Source organism: Rhinopithecus bieti, unplaced genomic scaffold, assembly GCF_001698545.2.
Source record: "Rhinopithecus bieti isolate Rb0 unplaced genomic scaffold, ASM169854v2 scaffold_7414, whole genome shotgun sequence".
NCBI lineage: Eukaryota > Metazoa > Chordata > Mammalia > Primates > Cercopithecidae > Rhinopithecus > Rhinopithecus bieti.
In genome coordinates, this window is record NW_016806087.1 from 1527731 (window position 1) to 1538429 (window position 10699).

Below are 10699 nucleotides of genomic sequence, written 5' to 3' on the forward strand. Positions count from 1 at the left end.
TATAGGTGTCTGTTCATGTAGGAGGAAATAGTTCATCACTGTGAATGAGGAATGGACGGTGTCTGTTTGACTATTGTCTGCTTGTACTGACAGATGCTCTACTTTATTTAGCACAAACCTCTGGCTATAAAAGGAATGGTAATTTAATGGAATATTCAAAGTTGTTGCTTAAAGGTGTGACCTTTTACCGGGCACAGTGACTCACGCCTATAATCCCAGAACTTTGGGAGGCCAAGGCGGATGGATCACCTGAGGTCAGGAGTTTGAGACCAGCCTGATCAACATAGAGAAACCCCTTCTCTACTAAAAATACAAAATTGGCTGGGAGTGATGGTGCATGCCTGTAATCCCAGCTACTCAGGAGGCTGAGGCAGGAGAATTGCTTGAACCCAGGAGGTGGAGGTTGTGGCAAGCTGAGATCATGCGATCGCACTCCAGCCTGGGGAATGAGAACAAAACTCTGTCAAAAGAAAAAAAAAAAAACAGATTAAGGCATATTAAGGCATATCTTAATCTTTCGGTCAATTATTTTCTCTGGATTTATAAAATCTCTGAAGTATAACACCTACCTAAAAGTGTTTCTGAAGCTTCAGTCTCTTCTTACAATTGTGCAAAATGCTTCTGACAGGCTCTGATTCAAGGTAATAATGATGTTTCTGAAAGGAAGCAGAGACAGCTCCTATCTTCTGAGTATAACTTTAAGGTATTCCTATTGTTGCTCTTTTAACCCCATGTCTTTATTGATCAATGTCAGTCTTCGTTAGATCCTCTTTGCCAGGAACTCTTAGATCCCCCTGAAGCCCACAGCTCAAGAAGACTGCAGGTGCTTCCATCATAAGTCATTCTGTCTTCTCCTAAGGACACAGATAATTAGACATTGGACACTTCCCTGAGGCATTCTTAATATATATTTTTTAATTACCAACTTCTCTTCTTCCTTTCCTTTTAAATGTGTTTTTGCTTTGAGGGATGCTGCCATGCTGATACAGATAATGAATTGTAAAGAATTCTTTTGTTTTTCAAGGTGGTGTTTCAAATGCTTCACTCTTTTGATGAAAAAAATTGTTTGATAAAATGTAAAAGAATAGAAGTGAAAATAAATTCATAATTATTCACAGATGATATATTATATATTAAAAATTCAAAATCTATTGATACATTATTATAATTAAGATACAAATTTATCAAAATTCTTAAGTGCAATATTAATATACATAAATATATCAACAGTATTTACTATAAACTATCAACAACAATTTGGAAAATGAAATACTAGATGATGCCAAGCTTCAAAGATTATCAAATGCAAAGCTACAATGAAACACTATTACATAAACATTAGAATTCAGGAAAATATAAACATCAAATGTTGTTAAAGGTTAGGAACAACCAGAACTTTCATACATTTTTGATTGGAGATAAAGTGTCAGAACTAATTGGGAAATCTCCTGTGAAATCACTTAGATATTTAATTACACCTTTGTTGCCACATATTGTGCTATTTTCTTGAACTGCATTTTGCACTTTTTTTGAAGATTAGTGTTTTACTTGTCTAAGTGTTGTACTATCAAATAGAGAATGTCAATTTCTAAAAGAAGGGGCTCCATATGGTACTTGTTCATGTTCCTGATGGTACCTCATATTGGCAGGGTCTCATTCATAGGGTTCCTTGAAAGGATGTCAGGTGAATCTTTGAATATACAAAATATGAATTATTAACTAAGGAGAAGTACCTGGTCACTGACTACACTATTTTAACCCCCTAATATAATCTAGCAGCAGTGTAAAGAAAAATGTTGCATCATATGACCCAGGGTTTGAGACCTATAGATTCTGTGTGAATTTAGATTAATTCTCTTAGCTTTTCTGCATCTCTGAATCTTCATAGAAACAAGAAGATTATAAAATCTCAGATTGTGATAGTGATGATAAAATAAGATAATGTTTATGAACTAAACAAAAAATCACAGTATTAGACAAATGCAATAAAGATATAAGTTATTGCTTATTAGGGCACACGGCACTGCTGTTTTACAGAGACTATATAGAGCTAATATAAAAATTTTAAGTGTCAGACTTTGTTAACTTAAAAGAGTTAATATTCATTAATTTTTATTATAATGCTCATTCAAATCAGTTAGATAATTTGCTTCCCTTAATTCAAAGAAGCAATATATGACAAGAGAGGATACTGAGGAGAGCTGTTTATGAGACTCCTTTTTTCTATTAAGTCCACACAGGTCTTGGGAAAGTCTGACATTACTGGACAACAATTTCAGCTTCTGTACAATGAGATGGTCAGGCCAGACATCATCTCTTAATTTATTTCTTATTTAACTCTTTTTGATACTTAGGAAAGAGCAGAGAGACACTAATCAATTTATTTTCTGCCATTTTTTCTCTTTAATTATCTCTCTGTTTCCTAACTTCCCTTCCCCCATGCGAATGTAAATTACATTGGGTCCTGAATATTCCTTTTAGCACTGGTCGTTTCTTCCACTCAATAGGAGAATGAGTGGTCCCCACAGTCAGAATATAAGGAAGAGAAAATAGTGTTCCTAGTATTTAGAATTAGAAATATAATTATCATACAAACATAATTTCCAACATTCTCATTATTTTCTAGGTGTAAGTACATTGTCAGAAGAAAGAGCTGTCATCCAGGAACTGGAGGACATTATGGTAAGTGAAATAAGCCAGGAACAGAAAGTTAAAAACAACATGTTCTCACTCATATGTAGAAGCTAAAAAAAGTTGATCTCATAGAAGTAAAAAGTAGAACAGAAGATATGAGATGCTGGGAAGGGGAAGGTAGGGGATAGGGAGAGATTTGTTAAAAGTTATAAAATTACAGCCAAATAGGAGGAATGAATTCTAGTGTTCTATACCATTGTAGGATGATCATAGTTAACAATAATATATAGTTTCTAATAGCTAGAAGGAGAATATTGAATGTACCCAACACAAATAAATGACAAATGTTTGAGATGATGGATATGCTAATTGCCCTTATCAGATCAATATACATTACATTATTGAAACATCACTGTGTAACTCATGAATATGTACAATTATTATTTGTTAATTTAAAAATTAAATTTTAAAACAGGAAATTTTTAAAAAAGAAAAAATTGCCATCAATTTCCAAAGCCCAAATTCTGCACTATTGTATGGGGTATGTAAATATATATAAATATATACACACATATATAAATATATAGTTACATACATTTATAATTTATATATTATATAAGTATATGTTTATAAAAATATATACTTATATATATATAAGAAATATATCTGTCACTCATAAGGGAAATATATAGATTATAATATCCACACTCCTATGAGGAAGTCATAATTTTACGGTTGAAACACTAATAACAAGTAAGAATTGCCTCAGAAGTTTCCAGCTACATAAGCTACCACTGGCTTTCTGACAAACACAAAATATAAACAAAACAAAAGCAAAGCAGCTTATTGGATTTTCTTACAAGCCAACTATAAGGATGATAATATGCTGGCTATATATGATGCTGTGGGCCAAAATTTTTGATGAAAAAATTTTTCTTAACTGGTCCTTTCCATATATTAACAAAAGTGGTCTCATTAGCCCTAATGAAAATTTTAGTAAGATAAGCATTATCAGTGGTATTTTCTGATTGCACTCTCCGCCCGAGAAGGAGATTGCGACATTGAAGAAAATCCTACATAGTCATCTCAAACCGCACTTCCTTATATTTCACAGTCCTATCATCTGCCATAGCCCTAGCCCAGACCCCAGTGAGAGACAACCAGTCTTGGGCCAGACAGGGAATGCTTCCAGTTTTTGCCCAGTTCATATGATAATGGGCGTGGGTCTAACATACTCTCATATTTTGGACGTCCCTTCACCAAATTATATAGAGCTTTTAGCATGAGCCAGCTAGTCGTTCAGCACGTCCATTGAGATAATTGTTTTTTTGTCTTGGTTCTGTAATTTTGGATTTTATTGATTTGCGTATGTTGAAACCAGCCTTGGCATCCCAGGGCACTTTTTTTAGATAATGGTGGATAGACTTTTGTGGGGCTGGATTCGTTTGCCAATAGTTTGAGGATTTTGCCGGAGATGTTCACGAGTCTAATTCTTTTTTTTTGTTGTCCCTCGCCAGGCTTGGTATCAGGGATGTGGCCTCATAAATGATTAGGAGGATTCCCTCTTTTTCTATTGAATGGAATAGTTCAAAGGAATGGTACCAGCCCCTCCTTGTACCCTCTGGTAGAATTCGGCTGTGAACCATTCTGGTCCTGGACTTTTTTTGGTTGGTAGGCTATTAATTATTGCCTCAATTTCAGAACCTGTTATTGGTCTATTAAGGGATTCAGCCTTCTTCTGGGTTTAGTCTTGGGAAGTGTAAGGTGGTCCAAGGAATTTATCCATTTCTTCTAGGTTTTCTAGTTTATTGGTGTAGGGGTGTTTACAGTATTCTCTGATGGTAGTTTGTATTTCTGTGGGGTGGGGTACTAAGCACAAAAATGTGTTTGTGATAACACATGTATTTTCCTTCATGCATATAAGTTTGAAACAAATTTGAAGACAAAAGTTCCTCTTCATGTATAGAAACTAGAACCTGTTAACTGGATACCTAATTTTTAACATGGTTTCTTTGTTTTACAGAGAAATATTTTATATACAAGATGGTTAAAATAGGTAAATGACTGGTGTCTATGTGACATCTCTCTGAAATTTCATCCACAAATCTAATTGGAATGTCCTTTTTGAATTAATCACTTGCTTTTTTACCTTTTACTATAAAACTTAATTTGTTATTTAGTCACAGCCATTATTAAATATAATATGTGCGATTATGAAATATTCTTATAGGACTACCAGACAGTGAAGGGGACCCAACAATAACTTGCTGAATGTTTGAATAAATGTTAAAGAAAGTATGCAATTATTTTATCTAAGAGTAGAGAAGAGACACTCAGGAAATGAATATTATTTATTTCTTATTTAATTTAGTGCATCATTGTTATTTACATCCTGAGAGAGGCTTTGTTTATCGATATTTGACTGTCTGCTTCTGATATAAGTCCAGAAATTTTGTATAATAATGTAAAAACTTAAATATTTCTATCTTGTCAAAAATACTCAACTTAGTTCACCTGGCTGAGATAACTTTCCCTCTTCTCTCTTTCAAGTGATAGACTCAATCCTTTATTCCCTTTTTTTCAGAGAATCATATTCTCTGAGAATCATATTTCAGAAAATCAACAACTCTTTTTGTTAGCCTTGAAGATGATAAAACTACATTTATTGCATGCTAATAAAGTTAGAGACATCACAAAATCCTACTTATAATTCATGATTCTCATCAGTTTTTACTCTTGCTTTGCCCTTTGCCTTTTGATTTTGTTTGGTCTGTTTTTGTTTCCCCAACTCACCCCAGTTGCCGAATTACCCAGTGGATCTTTCAAAAAGAAAGAACGTTATATTCTGGGTAATAAAATTTTTACGCATGTAGTACTTTAATATTAAAACGTTTATTCTCGCCAGGGATGCTGGCTCACGCCTGCAATCCTAGCACTTTTGGAGGCCGAGGTGGGCTGATCACGACGTCAGAAGATCGAGACCATTCTGGCTAACGCGGTGAAACCCCCTCTCTACTAAAAATACAAAAAAATTAGCCAGGCGTGGTGGCGGGCGCCTGTAGTTCCAGCTACTCGGGAGGCTGAGGCAGGAGAATGGCATGAACCCGGGAGGCGGAGCTTGCAGTGAGTGGAGATCGCGCCACTGCACTCCAGCCTGAGCAACAGAACGAGACTCCGTCTCAAAAAAAAAACAAAAAAAAAACAAAAAAAAAAACAAAAAAACAGAAAAACTTTATTTTCATTAATCGCTGAAGTTTGATGCATTCCAGAGTTTTCTAAATATTCCATATTATGGAGACTGTGAAATTATTCTCAAGTTTTTCAACAAATGTACAAGGAAATGGTTTCTCAGTGATACTTTTTTTTTTGGCTAATATTCAGACAAATTTAATATATTTTTCTAATAGTATAAAATCGTTCATAAAATTATAATTTCATGGTTTGTTTGTTTGTTTCTTTGTTTTTTGAGACGGAGTCTCACTCCATCGCCCAGGCTGGAGTACAGTGGCACAATCTCAGCTCACTGCAACCTCTGCCTCATAGGTTCAAGCAATTCTCCTGTCTTAGCCTTCGGAGAAGCTGGGACTACAGATGCGCGCCACCACACCTGGCTAATTTTTGTATTTTAGCAGAGACAGGGTTTCACCCTGTTGGTCAGGCTGGTCTCTAACTCCTGACCTCAGGTGATCCACTCGCCTCGGCTTCCGAAAGTGCGGGGATTACAGGCATGAGCCACTGCACCCAGTCAGAATTTCATGTTTTTCTGTGATATACTTTTATGTTGTAGCTATCTTATGTTCCTGATTCACTGATCTGTCACTTATATGCCTCTGAAATCTTGCAAAAACCTACTTATTTCATGTCTTCATATATTCACACATGCATTTATTTGTTCATTCAGTAAGTGCTTATTAGCCAATTACAGAATTGCAGGCTCTGAGCTAATGTCTATAGATAAAATAATAAACAGCAAAGTGTTTATTATTTTCAATGGTAAAATAAGCCTTTATATAAGATATGTTTATATAAAACATTATATAAAACATTTTGCTTTTATATTTGTGTATTTCCTCCAGTCTCTAATTAAAGCATTAAAAGAAACAACCTTGCATAATTTCTTATGACATCCAGGAAGCTCAATATTTTGCAGAAATTCTTTAAACATTTTTATTCCTGTATTGTGATATACATGATTTGTATTTGGGCACAAATGGTTTTAGGCCAGGACAAGAAAAGATGTCTGTCCACAATTCTGCACTGGAATATGAAGTTCTAATTTTATAAATTACTTTATACTATTAGAAAAAATGTATTAGTTAAATCTGTTTAAATGTCATATGATGTCCATATCAGTAATGAAAACTAACTAGAATTATCAAAACAAGTGGGAAAAATAACAAACTTTCTTTCTTATTCCAAGATTCACTAAAATCTGCTGTAATCAAATATTATATTGTGGGGAAACATAAAAACATACATAAATAGAAGAGATAGCCCATTTTTATTAGTAACAAAAGTTGTATATATTTTAGCCAAAATACAAGGCACACAAAAAAGTAACAGAGAGCTGTAAGACAAAGCAACCAACTAAACTAGACTTAGATGTGACACAGAAGTTGTAATAATCTCTTCAGAAAATTTAAAAAACCTATTAATATGTTAAATACAATTATGGAAAAAGTGGATATCACAAAAGATTAGATGTGTGATTACAAATAGACTGGTAGAAACTGTAAATACAAAAGTCAAATGAAAATGTTAGAAGTAAAAAACACAGTAAAAGGGATGAAGCATGCATTCAACAAGCTCATCAACCAACTCAACACATGAGTAAAGAACATGTAAACTTATCCCTTCAGATCAGGATCAAGGCAATGATGATCTCTCTCACTAGTTTCAAAAGTCCTAGTAAGTTAAATAAAACGAGACAAAGAAATAATCATAGAGAATAAAAATGGTAAAATAAGTCTACTTATATAAGCAAGATATTTGCATATGTATTCATAGTCTATAGATCTATAACAAAATCTCCAGATTTAGTAAAATAATTTTGGAATGTTCCAGGGTACTAGTTCAATTACATATTTGCATAATGGGCATGAACAACTGGAATTTTTTTTTTTTTATTTTAACTTAATTTAATTTTTAGAGGTGGGGTTCTGTGTTGCCTGGGCTAGACTCAAACTCCCTCCTGGGCCCAAGTGAGCCTTTTGCCTCAGTGTCCCAAGAAGTTGGGACTACAGGCACATGGAAATTAATTTTTAAAGTAATAGTTACAATAGCATCAGGAAAATAAAATTTGTAGGTATAAAGTTAACAAAATAGATACAGGATTTGCATGTTATCTACAAATGCTGAATAAGAAATCAAAATTGTATTAGTAAATGAAGACATCAATTTCATGGAATGGAATATTCACTATTTTTATAATGTTTATTATTCTCTAATTGACCTATAGAATGAATGCAAACCCAATCTAATTCCCTGTATGTACTCTTGTTGTATTGACTAGCTTATGCTAATTTTATATAGAAAGGGACAGCATAGATAATTACGAAAACAAGTGGAACAAAGTAAAACAAAGTTGGGGGATTTACTAAAATCTGTTGTATTGGGAAAGGCAGTACCTGTCCTAGGTTTAGATTTAGTGAGAAAGTATCTTACTGTTTCAGACTCAATGAGTATGGCTTTGTTCTGCTTAAGCATTGTGTTTCAGTGGCCCTCAGGCATGCCCCTAGTTTTTGATATTTCAGACTTCCCGGAGGAGGTGTCAAGATCCCTCTACCGCAGCACTAATGGGGTGCTCATAGGCCAGTTTCCCTGCATTGTCTTCCAGGAGGGACTGTGATGGCAGATGTCCACTATTGAAACTGATCTTGCTCTGTATCTTTTTGTGAGGAAAGTAATGTTCCACCAAGTACTTGACTTGTGTTTTGTTGGTAACTCCAATACCAGGAGACAGTGGGCAGAAGTATCTGCATTTCTATTCCTGGTGGCTGGTATTGTGATGATCTTCATTATCCTCCATATTGTGAGAGTCCTCTTCTGGCATTAGTAACTGGTACACAGTGCTCTACTCTACATGTGTTATCATGTTCTGGGCAAAATAACAACATAGAACCGTTTAGAGAGCACATAAATAGACACATAACATATAGTGTGCTATTCATTAATAACAATGCAAAAGAAATTCACTAGAGAAAGTTTCGTTCACTCAACCAGTGGTGCTTAACTAACTGGAACTTCAATACATACATCTAAACTTATGCAAACGTTAAATCAATATGAATGATAGACTGAAATCTAAAACTTAAAACTGTAATTCATGAATTATATAATATATAGAGAAAAATCTTCATAGCCATATATTAGAGAAAAGGTTTGTTTTGTGTCACAGTACCCTTTACAAGAAAAATATAAATTGGACTTATTCAAAATTAGAAACTAGTTTTCATGAATAAGTGAACTAAATCCTGTTAAGTGAATGAAAAGAAAAACCATGCATTGTCTAGTAAAAGGAATCAGAGATTCTTGAAGTAGTTGATTCACCTGATAATTAGGAGCATCTTGTGCTGTATGAGAATAAGAAAATATTCAAAAAAGTCTGGAGATATGCTTAAATGGCACAGAAAACAACCTAAAAAAGCTCCTATGGGCTAACATTAGAAAAATTTGAGTAAAAATAAGTAAATAAATAAATGCATTGGATTATGACCCAGAAATGTTCATTAAGTAGTGAATGAAAAAACAAATTGTAGAATCCCTAAACAATAAACTATACACAAAAATCAAAACAATGGGCAACTAATACATAGATAAGGTGGTTAACTGACAACTAATACTGAGTTGGGGAAAGCTTGATGTCAACAGTCCTCTACCATTACAAGAGCCACTGATAAAACAAAAATATCTGGGTATAGAATTGCATAAAAATAAAACATAACCAGTGAGTCATGCTGCTTGGTTCTTGCTCTAAATGCAAAATTTAGCAGTGTCTAACCCAGCTAGGGTCTGGATTATTCAAACCCGCTCCATAGTTAAAAGAAATAGGAACGGATGGAGTATAATAATAGTAATTGATTTTTTAAATAAAATTATCTTGTAGAAATGGAAAAAATGAATAGAATTTAAATTATATTGCACAGCTCTTGGATAATATGTTTACTATAGGTTCATCCAAGTGTTATTAATTGACCATTAAGTGTTCAAGTATTATTAATTGAGTTTCTATTTTGTCTTAGGCATTTTGTAAATTTTTGAGGACATAACAATAAACAATACATATTTCCTTACCTTTGCAAGCTTCCCATCTAATTAGAGAGACATAACAGTTTTTCTCTCTCAACCTCATCCCCTTCTTTCTCCCTCACACATACATACACAAACACAAAGATACAATTTTTGACAACCTGCAATGAATTTGAGGAATTCCAAAATCTAATCAAAGTCTCAGCATCTTCTTATCTTCTGAAACACAACTTTGATCCTAGACCATCTTGAAGTTTCTAAGGTTCCTACATGTCCGGTAATATGCGTGAATAAAAATAAAAGCACCCATCTCCCCCTTTATTGCCTAATGAATTCAACACATTCAACAACCAGATTTTAGAGGAAGATAAATTACGTGCAGCTACAAGTTCATTTCAGGGCTGACTGTTGATTGAAACATGAAGGATACATTTTCAAACTCAGTACTGAGAGAGAACTGATTTATGTTACTTCATCAAAAGATAAATAAGGTGAGATTTTACTCATTAATATGACATAGGTTTAATCTCTTTTCTACTTGAGCTGCAAACTATTTCTAGGTCTTAATGAAACTAGTTTAATGATATTTTTAGGATTGCAAATGTATTTTAACTATCAGGATCTAAGTGAATATGATTTTCTAAATTATTGCAATTTCTGGAATTCAGATCTGGTTTTTATATATATACACACATATATGTATATACATATATATGTGTGTATATATATATCTGTATATATGTGTATATACACAGATACACACACATATAATGTATATGTATATATAAACGATAAAGAATATACTGACCTTCCAACT